Source organism: Xenopus laevis, chromosome 1S, assembly GCF_017654675.1.
Source record: "Xenopus laevis strain J_2021 chromosome 1S, Xenopus_laevis_v10.1, whole genome shotgun sequence".
NCBI classification, from domain to species: domain Eukaryota; kingdom Metazoa; phylum Chordata; class Amphibia; order Anura; family Pipidae; genus Xenopus; species Xenopus laevis.
This window is the reverse complement of record NC_054372.1, coordinates 170,338,925-170,358,594: the sequence shown is the minus strand read 5'-3', so window position 1 is coordinate 170,358,594 and position 19,670 is coordinate 170,338,925. Positions and strand designations below refer to the sequence as shown.

Genomic DNA, 19,670 nt, shown 5'->3' with positions numbered 1-19,670 from the left:
GAGGGAGTTCCGGGAGAGGCATGGGGAGTGGGTCAGGAGGGGAGGTCAGGGAGAGGTACTGGGAGTGAGTGGGGCCAATTGGGTTATTCCTGTTGTCCCACTGGCCCAGTCTGACCATGGTGGGAGCTAGAATCTTGGCTAGTGGAAAGATGTTTTTGTGGTCAGCACACAGTTGTCTGAACTGGTAGGACAAGGGCCCTGGTTCCCGTTTCTGAAATCAGCTGGCGTGACCCTGTAAAAGTTTTCAATATGGGTTGTGCACGAATACCTTCCCCCCACATACCTAATCATATTCTACAGTCCCTGTTCTGGGAAGAAACAAAAGACAGACATTTATTGCATTCAATTCCAGGTACATTTACAAATATCCCCTTACATCCCCTTAAATAATGACATTTACAAAACTGCCCATGAAATGCCACTGCAGTCTCATCTTCTTTTTCCTTCTTTTTCCTTTTCATCATCCACGAGCTGAAAGGGAAATATAAGTCTGAGCTGTTTCTATAGTTTATTTTCCTGCACTGAACAGAAAATCTCAAAGGGCTGAAAATATTTGTTTTGTCTTCGGACACAGTTGCTGCTCTGAAAAAGAAATGTCACTTTTTTGGGACTACTTTTCTTTCTTCACTGGAGTAGCTACACTGTGAGAATAAGTAATGTGGCTCCTGCACTGAAGCCTGACCAGGTCTTCTGAAGTAGATGTTTATATGTTGAGGATACCTACAGGAATGCAGCTCTGGCTTCCTTTACACTTTATTCATCATACACAATTATTTATTACTCCTGGAGAAATTTAAAAATATACTCGGATCCATGAATTAAAGAAACGTACTAAGCAGGATTTCTATTTCCTGCTTAGTTCAGTTATGTGATTTTCCTAGAATGTTTTAGAGATGATATTGATGAAATAAAGACAAAGAAGAGTTATTAAGCTGATAATAGGCAATGGAAGGTTTCAGGAAAGGTTGACTAACTTTAAAATAGAGAAGAGACATTTATGGGGGGATTTGATTACTTTGTATCAATATACAAAGGGGCCATATAATAAACTCCCCAATGCTTTATTACCAGTAATTTCTTCCAGAAAAAACAAGGGCATCCATTCACATTACAGGAAAGTCGGGGATAGATGCCTATCTAGAAAGGTAAAAAATTGACTCTTACAACAAAGTTGATCCAAAGACTCTAGGTTCTATTGCTATTTAGGAATCAGGAAGGATTTTTCCCCTCTGAGGCAATTAAGCAGCTTTCATTTAGACAAAAAAGGTTGAACTTGATGGACTTGGTGTCAGGAGCCCAGATGCAAGGTTAAGTTGCCCATGCACACATAGATATGATCATTTAAGTAACTAGAGGATGTAAGATTGTTATGGTAAAGCTTCAAATAAAAAAAAAACAAAATCTTCAAGTCCTCATTAGATGCTGCACAAACAGATATTATCATTACCAGTTACTGAAAAGCAAAAATACCCAGAACATAGATTTAATACAACTAATAACCATTGTATGAGGGTGTCTCTTCCATTGAACAGGCACCTCCTGAAAGCCGTATGATACAATGACTAGTGATGGGCGAATCTGTCCCGTTTCACGAAATTTGCACATTGAAGTCAATGGGTATCAAAATCATTTTGACGCCCAACAATTTTCGGCACACTTGTGCAGAGCTGGAACCAATGATCACATCCATGCATCACTCTGATTCATTATCTGCCCCATTTTCTGCTTTATCGGATCAATGCTGTTGCTGTCAGCTGATTGATTGCCTGTGTGTATTTGTTTTTCAAGTAATGCCTATTGCTTCATGGCATGGTTTCACTAAGCTCCATCTCATGCACTCTGATGGTCACTGATGATCGCCTTTTCATCCCCACAGACAGAGGATCAAACAACTTGTATAAACTAAAGCAGTGTCTTTCCTTCAGCCAACATGCCCCTCCAAACAAACAAGCCCTTATTATAAAGTAGTTCCTGCACTTCAGCCATACTTATTATACTGCTTGCATGTTTTTAACTCTCTGCTCTGCTTCAGAAGCCTGACATAGCACTGTTTTTACTAATTATAAATACTTACCATATTACCCAAATGTAGGGTTGGCATCTTTTTTTTTTTTACCTAGCAATGGCCATTGGGGGTTGGTGATTTCACGTGGGGACAAGGCTACAACGTATGGGACAAGAAAACAGGCAGGCTGAGTGGAAGGAAAGAGGATGGGGCTGGAAATGAGAGGGGAAATGGGTGGACTAGGTGGGGAAATGACAGTGGAGGGGGATAAGAGAAAGGAGGGATTTACGGGGCAGTTTAAATTTACCCGCCAATTATTTTGTTATACCAGTGCTGGCCGTAGCTGGTGAATTACCTGCTAGGCCGGTCAAATACCGTTCAGATGGCAAAACTACCCAAATGTTGGCTGTCATTGTGGAGTCTTTTGTCCAAACTTACAGCTAATTCATAGTAATATTCTATGTTGGGTTAAAAAAAGACACACTTCCATCAAGTTCAACCTTTTAAGTGTATATAAAATCTGCCTAACTACCAGTTGACCAAGAGGAAGGCAAAAAACCCATCTGAAGCCTATCCAATTTTACTCAGAGGAGGAAAAATTCCTTCCTGACTCCAAAATGGCAATCAGACTAGTCCCTGGATCAACTTGTACTATGAGCTATCTTCCATAACCCTGTATTCCCTCACTTGCTAAAAAGCCATCCGACCCCTTCTTAAAGCTATCTAATGTATCAGCCTAATTTAAGTACTTTGGTTATCTTTCCTTGCTGATATCTAATCTAGCTAATTCAGATATAAATCCAGACAGAAACCTTGCATGATAATTAACTCTCTGTTCAGTTTGTGACCAAGAACATTACATGGACCCCTGCATGACTCAGTCATTGGCCAAAGGGCTGAACATTTCTACCAGCCCAGTCAAAGAGCACCTTTATGGGAAAATTTGCTTCCCTACAGAAGATGCACCTACCACCTACCAGTGCTGCATGGTGGGCAAGAAGGAATGAGATGAAGTGTTTGAAAGGCTTGCCATCACCCTTTACCTTGCACTCTATGCCCCATTACACCACTGGCAGAGGGGCTTAGAATAAAGCTGCACTGATGCAATGCCAGACAGAAGCAATGTTCTGATATTAGAGCATATAGTATTTGATTCTGTATGTGATACAGTACTTGATTTTGTACGTGAAATAGCATTTGATTTTGTGCGTGATATAGTACTTGATTTTGTACGTGATATAGTACTTGACTTTGTACGTGAAATAGCACTTGATTTTGTATGTCATATTGTACTGGATTTTGTACGTGATATAGTACTGGATGTTGTACGTGATATAGTACTTGATTTTGTACGTGATATAGTACTTGATTTTGTACGTGATAAAGTACTGGATTTTGTACGTGATATAGTACTTGATTTTGTACGTGATATAGTACTTGACTTTGTACGTGAAATAGCACTTGATTTTGTATGTCATATTGTACTGGATTTTGTACGTGATATAGTACTGGATGTTGTACGTGATATAGTACTTGATTTTGTACGTGATATAGTACTTGATTTTGTACGTGATAAAGTACTGGATTTTGTACGTGATATAGTACTTGATTTTGTACGTGATAAAGTACTGGATTTTGTACATGATATAGTACTTGATTTTGTACGTGATATAGTACTTGATTTTGTACGTGATATAGTACTTGATTTTGAAAAAGCCCTTTAGGGCAATGACAGAGTGCTTGGCTGCCAGTGAAGATGCTAAAATGACTGAAAATACCTTATTATCAGTGTTCGACTGGCCCACCGGGATAACAGAAAAACTCCCGGTGGGCCCAGGTGTCGGGGCCTTTGTGGTGCTAAAGATTTGGCCTATTTCATTGCCATTTCCTATTTCTTTGAGAACAAAGATGCTAAATAGATGGAATAATAGATTATAGTATGTAAAGAATACAGACTAGAAGAATAGAGGTTGAGTGAGGAGAAGAATAATAATAGTACTGAGAGTGGGCCCTTGGTCTATGGTTCTTTGGTGGGGCCCCTGTTCTAAGGTTTTTGGTAGAGATGTCGCGAACTGTTCGCCGGCGAACTTGTTCGCGCGAACATCGGGTGTTCGCGCTCGCCGGAAGTTCGCGAACGTCGCGCGACGTTCGCCATTTTGGGTTCGCCATTGTTGGCGCTTTTTTTTGCCCTCTCACCCCAGACCAGCAGGTACATGGCAGCCAATCAGGAAGCTCTCCCCTGGACCACTCCCCTTCCCTATAAAAACCGAAGCCCTGCAGGGTTTTTTCACTCTGCCTGTGTGTGCTGAAGAGATAGTGTAGGGAGAGAGCTGCTGCCTGTTAGTGATTTCAGGGACAGTTGAAAGTTTGCTGGCTAGTAATCGTTTTGATACTGCTCTGTTATTGGAGGGACAGAAGTCTGCAGGGGTTTGAGGGACATTTAAGCTTAGGTAGCTTTGCTGGCTAGTAATCTACCTTCTACTGCAGTGCTCTGTATGTAGCTGCTGTGGGCAGCTGTCCTGCTTCTGATCTCATCTGCTGACTGCTGCAATAACAGTAGTCCTTGTAAGGACTGCTTTTATTTATTTTTTTGTTGTTTTACTACTACTACTACTACTACTATAAGAGCCCAGTGCTATTAGTCTAGCAGTGTTGGGGAGTGGGACTGGTGTGCTAATCTGCTGCTCCTAGTAGTTCAGCAGCACCAACTTTAATTTTTTTTTTTAATATTCATTTTTTTTTATTTTACTTTTTTTATTTTACTACCGCTGTAGTAGTGTATAAGTTGACCTTTTAGGCATTATTTGCCCTGTAGGCATTATTTGCACACTGTTTTCTTCAACCCGCCATCTAGCTGTGTGACCTTGTTCACATTCTGTCTAAATATCCATAATATTACCGTCTCCAGAAAAAACACCGGAGTGACTTTTTTCAAGCAGCCATAATATATTTTACGTAATCCGTATCCACCGCTGTAGTAGTGTATACGTTGACCTTGTAGGCATTATTTGCACAGTGTTTTCTTCAACCCGCCATCTAGCTGTGTGAGCTTGTTCACATTTTGTCTAAATATTGATAATATTATCGTCTCTAGAAAAACCACTTGAGTTACTTTTTTTCAAGCAGCATTCATATATTTTACGTAATCCGTATCCACCGCTGTAGTAGTGTATACGTTGACCTTGTAGGCATTATTTGCACACTGTTTTCTTCAACCCGCCATCTAGCTGTGTGACCTTGTTCACATTTTGTCTAAATATTGATAATATTATCGTCTCTAGAAAAACCACTTGAGTTACTTTTTTTCAAGCAGCATTCATATATTTTACGTAATCCGTATCCACCGCTGTAGTAGTGTATACGTTGACCTTGTAGGCATTATTTGCACAGTGTTTTCTTCAACCCGCCATCTAGCTGTGTGAGCTTGTTCACATTTTGTCTAAATATTGATAATATTATCGTCTCTAGAAAAACCACTTGAGTTACTTTTTTTCAAGCAGCATTCATATATTTTACGTAATCCGTATCCACCGCTGTAGTAGTGTATACGTTGACCTTGTAGGCATTATTTGCACACTGTTTTCTTCAACCCGCCATCTAGCTGTGTGACCTTGTTCACATTTTGTCTAAATATTGATAATATTATCGTCTCTAGAAAAACCACTTGAGTTACTTTTTTTCAAGCAGCATTCATATATTTTACGTAATCCGTATCCACCGCTGTAGTAGTGTATACGTTGACCTTGTAGGCATTATTTGCACACTGTTTTCTTCAACCCGCCATCTAGCTGTGTGACCTTGTTCACATTCTGTCTAAATATCCATAATATTATCGTCTCTAGAAAAACCACTTGAGTTACTTTTTTTCAAGCAGCATTCATATATTTTACGTAATCCGTATCCACCGCTGTAGTAGTGTATACGTTGACCTTGTAGGCATTATTTGCACACTGTTTTCTTCAACCCGCCATCTAGCTGTGTGACCTTGTTCACATTCTGTCTAAATATCCATAATATTACCGTCTCCAGAAAAAACACCGGAGTGACTTTTTTCAAGCAGCCATAATATATTTTACGTAATCCGTATCCACCGCTGTAGTAGTGTATATGTTGACCTTGTAGGCATTATTTGCACAGTGTTTTCTTCAACCCGCCATCTAGCTGTGTGAGCTTGTTCACATTTTGTCTAAATATTGATAATATTATCGTCTCTAGAAAAACCACTTGAGTTACTTTTTTTCAAGCAGCATTCATATATTTTACGTAATCCGTATCCACCGCTGTAGTAGTGTATACGTTGACCTTGTAGGCATTATTTGCACACTGTTTTCTTCAACCCGCCATCTAGCTGTGTGACCTTGTTCACATTCTGTCTAAATATCCATAATATTACCGTCTCCAGAAAAAACACCGGAGTGACTTTTTTCAAGCAGCCATAATATATTTTACGTAATCCGTATCCACCGCTGTAGTAGTGTATACGTTGACCTTGTAGGCATTATTTGCACAGTGTTTTCTTCAACCCGCCATCTAGCTGTGTGAGCTTGTTCACATTTTGTCTAAATATTGATAATATTATCGTCTCTAGAAAAACCACTTGAGTTACTTTTTTTCAAGCAGCATTCATATATTTTACGTAATCCGTATCCACCACTGTAGTAGTGTATACGTTGACCTTGTAGGCATTATTTGCACACTGTTTTCTTCAAACTGCCATCTAGCTGTGTGTATTATCGTTTCCAGAAAAACCAACTGAGTTTTTGTTGTTGTTGTTTTTTTAAAAATAATGCCAGGCAAAGGCAGGCCGCCACGCAGAGGCCGTGCTAGGGGCCGTGCTGCTATGCAATCCTGTGGCCCTAGCAAATTGCCCAGTTTTAAAAAGCCAATGACCCTGAACTCCCAAAATGCTGAAGAGGTAGTTGACTGGCTTACACAGCACACCCCATCCTCTACCGTTTCTAACTTTACCACAACATCCTCCTCATCCTCCACTGCTATGGCCACCCCACGTAACACTTCCTCCACCACCGGTGCCCCTTCTTCACTGGAGTCAGAGGAGTTATTTTCCCATGAGTTTCTTGAACTGAGTAATGCGCAACCATTATTGCCAGAAGAAGATGAAGGAGATGAGGACCTTACACCAGATTTAATTCTGGCAGAGAACACGATAGAGATGGACATAATGAGTGATGAGGAGGAGGTCCCCGCTGCTGCTTCCTTCTGTGATGTGTCAGAAGAAATTGATGCATCTGAGGAGAATGATGATGAGGAGATTGATGTTTTGTGGGTGCCTAGTAGAAGAGAGCAAGAGGAGGGTAGTTCAGATGGAGAGACGGAGAGTCAGAGAGGCAGTAGGAGAATAAGACTTAGAAGAAGCAGGGAGGACAGCCCGCAGGGATCAGTAGGGCAACAACATGTATCGGCACCTGTGTTCAGCCGGCCAACGCACCCGCCATTGCCGCCAATGCCGCCAACTTCTACTGTTACCGCCAGATCGCACACTTCCAAAAAGTCAGCAGTGTGGGATTTTTTTAATGTGTGTGCCTCTGACAAAAGCATTGTAATTTGCAATGAGTGCAGTCAGAAACTGAGCCTTGGTAAGCCCAACAGCCACATAGGTACAACTTCTATGCGAAGGCACATGAGCGGCAAGCACAAAGCACTTTGGGAGCAACACCTCAAAGGCAACAGGCAAACTAAAAGCCACACTCCTTCTGGTCCAGCATCTTACTGCTCTACCTCTGCTCTCCTTGACCCGTCTGAACCACCCTCCACTCTGCCTTCCACCTTGACCACCTGTTCCCATTCCCAGTCATCTGCCACCAGCCAAGTTTCTGTGAAGGCCATGTTTGAGCGTAAGAAGCCAATGTCTGACTGTCACCCCCTTGCCCGGCGTCTGACAGCTGGCTTGTCTGCACTCTTAGCCCGCCAGCTTTTACCATACCAGCTGGTGGACTCTGAGGCCTTCCGCAAATTTGTAGCAATTGGGACACCGCAGTGGAAGGTACCCAGCCGCAATTTTTTTTCTAAAAAGGGAATACCACACCTGTACCAACATGTGCAGAGCCAAGTTACCGCATCTCTGTCACTTAGTGTTGGGCCAAAGGTCCATATGACTACTGACGCATGGTCCTCCAAGCATGGTCAGGGCAGGTATGTCACCTACACTGCCCACTGGGTGAACTTGGTAATGGCTGGGAAGCAGGGAATGGGTAGCTCAACAACAACAGTGGAGTTGGTGTCACCGCCACGGATTGCACGCGGTTCTGCCACCACCTCTACTCCTCCATCGCTCTCTACCTCGTCTTCTTCCTCTTCTTCTTCTTACTCTGCTGCTGGGTCCTCCTTCTCCTCCTCCACACCTGTGCACCCCCAGCTCCCCCTAGGCTATTCGACGTGCCAGGTACGCCGTTGTCACGCTGTCTTGGGGATGACGTGCCTGGAAAGCAAAAACCATACCGGATCTGTACTCCTGTCATCTCTGCAGTCACAGGCCGATCGGTGGCTGACCCCACACCAACTGCAGATCGGAAAAGTGGTGTGTGACAATGGAAGCAATCTGTTGGCAGCGTTGAGACTGGGCAATTTAACACATGTGCCCTGCATGGCACATGTGTTAAATTTAATAGTCCAACGTTTTGTCTCCAAGTACCCAGGATTCCAGGACGTTCTCACCCAGTCCAGAAAGGTGTCGGCCCATTTCAGACGTTCCTACACAGCCATGGCACGCCTTGCTGACATTCAGCAGCGCTACAACATGCCAGTCAGGCGTTTGATTTCTGACAGCCAGACTCGCTGGAATTCAACGCTCCTTATGTTGGAACGTCTGCTGCAACAACAAAGGGCCGTCAACGAGTACCTTTTTGAACTGGGTGGTAGGACTGGATCTGCAGAGCTGGGGATTTTTTTCCCCCGTTACTGGGTGCTTATGCGCGATGCCTGCAGGCTCATGCGACCTTTTGAAGAGGTGACAAATATGGTCAGTCGCACCGAAGGCACCATCAGCGACCTAACATCAGCGACCTAATACCCTTCGCTTTCTTCCTGGAGCGTGCCGTGCGACGAGTGACAGATGAGGCTGTAGACCAGCGTGACGAGGAGCTGGAAGCGCGCGATTTCTGGTCGGAATCACCAGAACGAACCCAGGCACCTGCTGCAACGCAGGGAGAGGTGCCAGAAGTGGAGTCAGAGGAGGAAGGTGGCTTTGTGGAGGAGGACCAACAGGAGCAGGCTTCCCAGGGGGCTAGTGGTGACCTTTTGGGGACCCCTGGTCTTGTACGTGGCTGGGGGGAGGAGACCGTGGATGATGCAGTCCTTGATAATGAGGAAGCGGAGATGGATAGCTCTGCATCCAACCTTGTGAGAATGGGGTCTTTCATGCTGTCATGCCTGTTGAAGGACCCCCGTATCAAGAGGCTTAAGGAGAAGGACCTGTACTGGGTCGCAACGCTACTAGACCCTCGGTACAAGCATAAAGTCTCAGAAATGTTACCAACATACCACAAGTCCGAAAAGATGCGGCATTTACAAACCAGCCTGCAAAACATGTTGTACAATGCTTTTAAGGGTGATGTCACTTCAGGAACTCATCAACATTCCAGGGGCAGAGGTGCCAGTAATCCTGCCACGAGCGCACCTGCAAGGACAAAGCCCTTTGGCCAGTCTGTAACGTCAGACATGCAAATGTTTTTCTGTCCAAGGCAGCGCCACAACCCTTCTGGATCCACCCTCAAAGAACGCCTCGACCGGCAGGTAGCGGACTACCTGGCATTAACTGCAGATATCGACACTCTGAGGAGCGATGAACCCCTGGACTACTGGGTGTGCAGGCTTGATCTGTGGCCAGAGCTGTCACAATTTGCCATGAACCTCTTGTCTTGCCCAGCCTCAAGTGTGCTCTCAGAAAGGACCTTCAGTGCAGCAGGAGGGATTGTAACTGAGAAGAGAACTCGCCTAGGTCACAAAAGTGTCGATTACCTGACCTTTATTAAAATGAATGAGGGGTGGATCTCGGAGGGTTACTGCACGCCGGAAGACTTGTTCTGACTTCTATGCAGCTGTCCTTCTCTTCAAGCCTCATGACTCCACACACAGCTGTCCTTTAGCGTCCTCCTCCCTCCGCCACCGTTACAAACTAGGGTGCAAACCCTACTGGTTTAATTTTTTCTGGCCTCTGTGCTTCAGTGGCTGCAACCAAAAAACTGGGCAAACAATGTCTACAAGGTCAACGTATGGCAAAAAATGACTATTTTCAGCATTTATATGGCATATTTTTTCTGGCAACTGTGCTTCAGTGGCTGCGACCAAAAAAATGCATATTTTCAGCATTTATATGGCATAATTTTTCTGGCCTCTGTGCTTCAGTGGCTGCAACCAAAAAAATTTATATTTTCAGCATTTATATGGCATAATTTTTCTGGCCTCTGTGCTTCAGTGGCTGCAACCAAAAAAATTTATATTTTCAGCATTTATATGGCATAATTTTTCTGGCAACTGTGCTTCAGTGGCTGCGACCAAAAAAATGACTATTTTCAGCATTTATATGGCATATTTTTTCTGGCCTCTGTGCTTCAGTGGCTGCGGCCAAAAAAACTGGGCAAACAATGCCTACAAGGTCAACGACGTTGACCTTGTAGGCATTGTTTGCCCAGTTTTTTTGGCCACAGCCACTGAAGCACAGAGGCCAGAAAAAATATGCCATATAAATGCTGAAAATAGTCATTTTTTGCCATACGTTGACTCAACGTATATGGCAAAAAATGACTATTTTCAGCATTTATATGGCATATTTTTTCTGGCAACTGTGCTTCAGTGGCTGCAACCAAAAAAACTGGGCAAACAATGTCTACAAGGTCAACGTATGGCGAAAAATTACTATTTTCAGCATTTATATGGCATATTTTTTCTGGCAACTGTGCTTCAGTGGCTGCGTCCAAAAAAACTGGGCAAACAATGCCTACAAGGTCAACGTATGGCAGTTGTTTAAAGAGAACAGTAGATTACTAGCCAGCAAAGCTACCTAAGCTAAAATCTCCCTCAAATCCCTGCAGACTTCTGTCCCTCCAATACAGAGCAGTATCAAGCAGATTACTAGCCAGCAAACTTACTATCATCTGTCCCTGAAATCACTAACAGCTCTCCCCCTACACTATCTCTTCCAAGCACACACAGGCAGATTTTTCAGATACATTTTTGCCCTTGATCCCCCTCTGGCATGCCACTGTCCAGGTCGTTGCACCCTTTAAACAACTTTAAAATCATTTTTCTGGCCAGAAATTTTTTTTTTAGATGTTAAAGTTCGCCTTCCCATTGAAGTCTATGGGGTTCGCGAACCGTTCGCGAACCGCTCGCATTTTTGCGCAAGTTCGCGAATATGTTCGCGAACTTTTTTTCCGACGTTCGCTACATCCCTAGTTTTTGGGTGGGCCCCTGGTGTCCCAGTCCGACACTGCTTATTATTCAAGACAATAAGAATCACTTGTTAATGATCTAATCTAGTGTATAATCTCTTAGAAATTCTTCCTTTGGTATTGCCACAAATTTACGTGATCACACTGGCACACAGTCACAGATTCCTATTATGTGGGAGCACATGGGTGACAACGTGTACTAATTGCAACATTTTCAAATCTGTTTTCTTTTTCAGTTTTTAATAGATGTTAAAAATTCTTTGTCGTCCACTGTACCACCTGTCTGGATTACCATAAACAGGTGAGTTGTTTCCCCCCACAGAGTTTATAACAGATCATTGCAAAGTGTGCTTTTAATTGTGCAATTTGTACTGGGGAGTTACCTTTAAATTCATTTTAGTTTGTTATGGTATGAATAGATGGATCTACTCTAAGCATCTTTTCATTGGTCTTCAATATTTTTGAATATTTAATATATTTAATATATTTTTTTTGTGTAGTCTTGAAATCATTAGCTTCATTAGCCTGCCTACAACTGAAAATGTCACCATCAAACAGAAATAGCTTCATCTGTAAGCTTTCTATAGAAACAATTTATCTTGTTTTGGGCAGAATCAACAAGGTCAATCCTAGGTTAGTGCCCCTGTCAAGCAGAAAGTGCAGCTCAATTAATGGCATGTCACATCAGGTAACACAAGTCCACTCTGCCATTGTTTTCTTATCAACAGAACATCCAGCTAATTTGTAACAGGCATCATTTACACTTTTCACTTCTGACCTTAGCTGTCATCAGAGCCATTTATAACACTTAGGCATACAGAATTGGGCACTATATCTTGGGTCTCCTATGTTTAATGACAGATGTGGTGTAATTTTGCCAGAGCAGTCTGTAAAATCCCCTTCCAGCAGCACAAAACAGATGGTTGTTGTTGGATTAGGTGATACTCTTTTATTATCAGCCTAACAGAATTTTATAAAGCTGCCAAGACACTCTTGCCGAGGTCAGGTTCTGCTGCACAAATAGCTCTGAATGCCCAATATTTAGCTAAATGTCTAAAAGGAAACTTTCATGAGCTTTTCTTGGTTTCAGCTGCAAATATTACATATCATCATATGGATTTTGCCATAGTAATGGATCTTTCCTTGCAAAATATGTTTAACTTTAATAGAGTAAGCTTTACAAGCTGCTACACAGCCCAGGGTTTTTTTTCACCACCACTGCCTTCCTGTGGAGAATACTGGCAGTTAGAACACCACTCACTGTCTCTCTGCTATCACTCTTAATACCATGAAATGAAAGGTGTCCTATTGGACACACACGGAACACTGACAGACAGTTTTTGGTGCCAGAACACTCAAGAGAATGACCACTCTGTTTGTCAGAAGACGATGCTTCATATGCGGTAGTATTAGGAGCAGTGACAGTTGGACAAGGGTCTTTTGGCTGCTGTCCATTAATATTTAGAATCTTAATATTCTACCAGCAGATTTGGGATAGTGAGCACATATTGTGGGTGTAGTAATATGTGATAGAGTCACCTTCCACCCTTTTTATACAGGTATATTATCTTTTTATCCAGAATATCTGGGACCTAGAATTTTGCATATAAAGGATCTTTCTGTGGTTTGGATCCCTATACCTTAAGTCTGCTAAAATCATTTAAACGTTTAAAGGGATGGTTCACCTTCAAATGAACTTTTAGTATGTTATAGAATGGCTACTTTTAAGCAAGTTTTCAATTGGTCTTCATTTTTCTTTATTATTGATTTTGAATTATTTGCCTTATTCTTCTGACTCTTTCCAGCTTCTGACTCTTTCCAGTTCCTAACCTGATTGTTATAACAAATGCTCTGTAAGACAATAAATGTGTTGTTATTGCTACTTTTTATTACTCATCTTTCTATTCAGGCCTCTCCTAGTCATATTCTAGTCTCTTACGCAAATTAGTGAATTGTTGTTAGGGCAGTTTGAACCCCCTACCCAACCAGATTGCTGAAATTGCAAATTGGATCGCTGCTTAATAAAAATGTAAATAACTCAAAAACCACAAATGATAAAAAAATTAAAACCAAACTGCAGAATATCAAACTTTGGATCATACTTTAATACAAGTTAATTTTAAGATGAATATTGCTTTGTTCATAATTGTATATAGTGAGAACACTCAGCCCAAGGCCATAAAACACCAAAGAGGTATTATACAGTATATATCTACCTTGTGGTGCCTACAATTCAGTGCCAATTGCAACCAATTAGGTATTTGATTTCACTTTTCATCTTATAGTAAATTGTTCAAACTTCTGATTGGCTGCTATGGACAATTTCCCTGTATAACATAGCACCTATAGTTGTATCACTCAATAGCAGCTGCTCCACTATGCATATCCCTTCACTGGCTCCCAATCTCCTCTAGAATCAAATTCAAACTACTCAAACTTTTGTTCAAAGCCCTTAACAATGAAGCCTCTATATTTAGGAGCCAATTCATTAACTTCGAGTGAAGGATTCGAAGTAAAAAAACTTTGAATTTCGAAGTGTTTTTTTTGTCTACTTCGACCATCGAATGGGCTACTTCGACCTTCGACTACGACTTTGAATCGAATGATTCGAACTAAAAATCATTCAACTATTCGACCATTCGATAGTCAAAGTACTTTCTCTTTAAGAAAAAACTTCAACCCCCTAGTTCGCCACCTAAAAGCTACCGAACCCAATGTTAGCCTATGGGGAAGGTCCCCATAGGCTTGGCTAAGTTTTTTTGGTCGAAGGATAATCCTTCGATCGTTGGATTGAAATCCTTCGAATCGTTCGATTCGAAGGATTTAATCGTTCGATCGAACGATTATTTCTTTGATCGTACGATCGCAGTATTTGCACAAAATCATTCGACTTCGATATTCGAAGTCGAAGGATTTTCATTCCCAGTCGAATATCGAGGGTTAATTAACCCTCGATATTCGACCCTTGATGAATTTACCCCATAATGTCCAATCTCAAAATACACTCGTATACGCAACCTTCACTCGGCTTCTGACTGTTGTCTCTCTTCTTCTCTCAGCACTTTAGCCCATTCTCTTATATATGATTTCTCTCAGGCTTCTGCTTTTCTCTGGAACTCTTTGCCTCGAGCTGTCGCCCCTCCAGATACAATCTCCACGGTGGATTCACATGCGAGTGAACTACCGACAGGTCCCGTGAGGGAGAAGGTCCTGGTACGACACTGAGCTGTGGGTTATACAGTCACAGAAACTGTCTAAATCCCGAGTATATTGTTTTGTAATATCTCCAGAAGTACAGAACATTTAATCCCTCACTCTGCTGGGAGGAGATATATACCCTGATACTTTATATATTTATTCTTTGGAGCATATGGGTAGGTAATTTGTTTGTTATGGGGTTATAAAATGTCAAATATGTGTTATAAACCACTTTTAATAAGATTTTCCTGTGCATTTCACCATAGTAACCCAGTGCTCTATTTATTAAAAAATCTAAATGAACAAAGCTTCAGCCTGGCCATAATGGAACTCTCCTTTTTTCCCTTTCCTCCTGGGTTTATTTCAAGGCTCTATAAGAATGAAAACAGCCTTTGTCTAATGGTCTCCAGCGATAACTGATTGCTTGGTAACCTTGATTTCTTGTTTTTTGTTTTCTCTCCACTTCCTCTTACAGTAGAAAAGTCGTCAGCCGCTTCCATTCTCCTTTTTATTGTAGAGAATCACAGACATTTGAACCAGCTCCGGGAGAATTTAGTCCTTCACTGCAACATTGAATGGTTACATTTTCTTGAGTGAGTTTCTCAAACAGTCACGGAACATTTCATTAAAATCTGAAGACGTGCTGAGGTGTTCACTTATGTTGTATATGACAGTTTGCACATGCTTTTGCACCAGTTAATGACACACAGTGCGTGCCTGAGATCTATTTACTTAGGGGGGGAAATGCCCACTTTTTGACGTGAGCTCATTTAGTTGTCCTAGTGTAAACAAGTGCATAAACACTATCCAAACTGCTAAAAATGAAATATAGGGGGTTATTTATCAAAGTCCGAATATATCTCAATATTTTCTGATAGAAATGCCGATCAAATCCGCTCGGGTTTTTTACACTTATTTCATTATTACATTTTCCCGAAAATTTTTTTGTGGGAAACAATCTGATTTTCATGATTTTTTCAGATTTTTCATCTGATTTTCACGATTTTTTGGGATTTTTCACCCAAAAACTCGGATTTTTGCCTGAACAGTCTGAAAACTTTGAGGTTTTGCATAAAGTCCAGCGCTTCGAAAAAACTTTGGGACTTCTCCCATTGACTTATATGCAACCTCGACAGGTCTGAGATGCTGGACTTTCTGATTCTGACTTTTCCATCCTCAGGGTTTAATAAATTCCAAAAAGTTCGTAATTTTTTAAAAGTCAGATTTTATAAAAAAAAATCACAAATTTTTCTAAGTTTAGTAAATAACCCCCATACTATATATTCTTTAACACAGACATACAAGATTTCTTGAATTGCTTGTCTTTCTACCCCCCCCCATGGTAGGCAGATATGTTCCTAGCTTGTTCCCCCTCCCACCCACTGTGACACCCTAGGCACGTACCACTTCCGCCTACCCCTAGTTTTGGTCCTGCACCCGTATCTTGTACTCTGTTAAAGGGGTGGTTCACCTTAAAGTTAACTTTTAGTATGTTATAGAACGGCCAATTCTAAGCAACCCGTTCAACTGAACGTCATTATTTATTTTGTATAGATTTTCAATTATTTGCCTTCTTCTTTTTACCCTTTCCAGCTTTCAAATGGGGTCACTGACCCCATCTTAAAAACAAATGCTCTGTAAAGCTACAAATGTAATGCTATTGCTGCTTATTATTACTATTCCTTATTTTCAGGTCATCTTCTATTCATATTCCAGTCTCTTATTCCAATTAATGCATGGTTGCCAGGTTTGTTTGGATGCTAGCAACCAGATTACTGAAATGGAGATCTACTGAATAAAAAGATAAATAAGTAAAAAACAAAACACAATTAATGAAAAATAAAAACCAATTGCAAATTGTCTCAAAATATCACTCTCTACATTATACTACAAATGACTCAAAGGTGAACCACCCCTTTAATCTAAAGGATTCTGAGACTTCAATTCCCCTTGAATTCCCTTTTGCCCTTTCCCCTAAAAAGTAATGCAGGAAGAAACCTAAGCCACTGCATCCTTCTGCTTGCTGTTAACTGGTGGAGATATAGTGGGGCAATGCACAGATCCTCATTTCAGTTACCTAGTTAGAGAACCTTCTTAAAGGAACAGTAACATCAAAAAATAAAAGTGTTTTAAAGTAATGAAAATATAATGCAGTGTTGCCCTGCACTGGTAAAACTGCTGTGTTTGCTTAAGAAACACTACGATTGTTTATATAAATAAGCTGCTGTATAGCAATGGGGGCAGCCATTCAAAGAAGAAAAGGTTCAGGTTACACAGCAGATAGCAAATAAGCTCTGTCTGTCTAATGGTGTTATCTGTTATCCATTCGTTAACCTGTGCCATATAGCCGTTTTTCAATTTCCGCCATTGCTACACAGCAGCTTGTTTATATGAACTATAGAAGTGTTTCTGAAGCAAACAGATCGGATTTACCAGTGCAGGGCAACACTACATTATATTTTTATTACTTTAAAACACTTGAATTTTTTGGTGTTACTGTTCCTTTAAATAATAGGGATTCTACAAATCGATTTCTTTTTTTGTATTTGGACAAATTATGAATCCTACACAAAAGATGTGTCTGAATTAACTTAAAGCAATGTGTAAATAATCAGTTTAATATAAACAAATGATGACGAGTCCCAAACAAAATCCAAACCCACATATGCATATGCAAATGAGCTAAATCACAAGTGGGGAGGAGTCACCTTTCATTGTCCATTGGTCTAAAGTCATGTGACTTAAGAGTTTGAATTCAGTTCATCCAGGTGCTCTACATACTTTCAAAAAAGACTTGGATCTGGTGCATTCCTATTAGAAACCAGTATCACAAGCTTGTAATGGGTGTAGAATGATGTTTTTACACGTGTTGAATTTGTTAGAATGTATACTTTCCAAAAATATATGGCTTTCTCTGGTCTTTGTACAGTTAGGGCACATAATAGCAAACAAGGCGTTTTGGGGTCCTTACATATACTTTGGTATAGCTTTGCATACTTTTCAACAGACCTCTGATGTTCATATTTATGGTGATTTGCCTTTTTATGTAAGATTTTGTGCAAGATGAAAGTCACAAATGACAACATTTTAGGTGATTTTCAGAAATGACATGAAAACCTTTAAATCTAGGAAAGCTTTGAAGTTTGGTAGTTTGGAATAGAAATACAGTATGTATTGACCCTATTTGGATTCACAAGAATGTGTATATTCCAGAAATATATGTCACCTTTTTTGTGGATCTCACATAAAATGCAGAAAATGTGTTAATGCTTATTCATAATTAGGGTGTTTTATCCTGGTGCCTGATGACATGTTGAAGTCGTTTTCAGAAGAAAAATGGATACAGCCAGGGGCGATCCTGGCCCCTCCGCCACCTGAGGCAGCAGCAGTTGCTGCTGCCCCCCCTCCCCCAGAAATTCGCTCTTAAAATACCAGGAGCAGCATTTTTGCTGCCCCTGGTACCTAGTGGGGCTCTGCCGCCTGAGGCGACAGCCTCAACTCGCCTCATTGGCGAAGCACCCCTGGATACAGCTAAAGTAAATGAGTGAGACAGTGGTTGCTGTTGGGAGGCAGTTTCCTTAGTGCCAATCTATCACTTAGACATCAGTCTACTGAGGAGCCACGGGACACCATAAGAAACAATGAGGAAAACACAAAGCAAAAGGCTGGTAAAGCAGAGTTTGGAAGAGATACAACTGGGATCACTGTCACACCCCTGCAGCTATTCCATACTACATGCCTGCCACATTCCAAGCCCCGGGATAGTCAGATAAATACTTATGTGCTGTAGATATCACTCACTACTCTGCATGACATGTTCATCCCATCTCCATGAACAGCTTTTTATCTCCAGAATAACACAATTTATTATGCATTACCTAAACACATGGCTGAATATGGAGCTCTCTTTTTAAGAGACAATCTAGTAGTTGTAGTGCATACTGCTACTGAAAAATGCCTTACCCTTTAAACAAAACAGGGATTGTTTGTCCATATATTGCAATATATTTAAGCTGGTCAACTACGTCAAAGTCATCCCATATCTGGCCAGTCCTACACTCAATTTTCATCTGATTCATTAAGAATTCAATTGCTTAATTATACATTTTACAAAGGGACTAAGTTTTACCTGCAACTTATGAGCTGCTTTCAAAGTAAAACTCCCAAACTTGGCTGCCCTTTTATTAGACACCAGTGGGATCACCTGACTATAGCTGGGAAGGGTGGGAGCTACAACATGGAGCTGGTCACTGCTCCTGTATAACTATAACAAACAAGGGAAAGTTGTGCTCACCACTAGTTTTTAAAACCATTAGGCATATATATATGTGTGTGTGGGACAGTGTAAGGTTTATGGCAGTCTGAGTTATGGAGTACAATATTTATATTTGTATATATGCTGTGGGACAGTGTAAGGTGTATGGCAGTCTGAGTTTTGATTTACAAAATAACTGTATCAGCCTCACGTTTCATGATAACTGGCAACGTAACTTTAGAGACAAGTCTTTGCATATACTTGTATGTACCTCCTTCCTATTGTGCCCTTAAAGGGCATGTAAAGTCTAAAATAGAATAAGGCTAGAAATGCTGTATTTTGTATACTAAATATAAACACGAACTTACTGCACCACAAGCCTAATCAAACAGATAATTTATGCTTTCAAAGTCGGCTACAGGGGTCACTATCTTGTAACTTTGTTAAACATCTTTGCAAGACTAAGACTGTGCACATGCTCAGTGTGGTCTGGGCTGCTTAGGGATCATCATAAAAAAAGCTGCTTGAGTTCTGCATGGCTGGGAAGTAAGGTGGGGCTCCCCCTGCTGTTAATAAGTATGATTGTTTCCCTGCTCAGCAGTTAGGGGCCGTCTATCTGCTCCTATCCACAGCAGTAAATGAAGGGAGAATTTCACTGCATACAGTAAGGTTTCTTATAAAAACAGTACACATTTTTTAATTAAAGTATATTGGAGATAGGTTTCTTTTTCATTAAATAAAGTAAAAATGGGATATTATTTTTTTTGCCTTTACATGCCCTTTAAGAATGGCTTGGATGATT

General features: G+C 41.0%; 1 pseudogene; it reads left to right on the top strand.

The window, feature by feature from the left end:
- LOC108705308 overlaps positions 1–15,457 on the top strand; it is a 69,138-nt pseudogene extending 53,681 nt beyond the window's left edge.
- Positions 15,458–19,670: the final 4,213 nt, after the last annotated feature.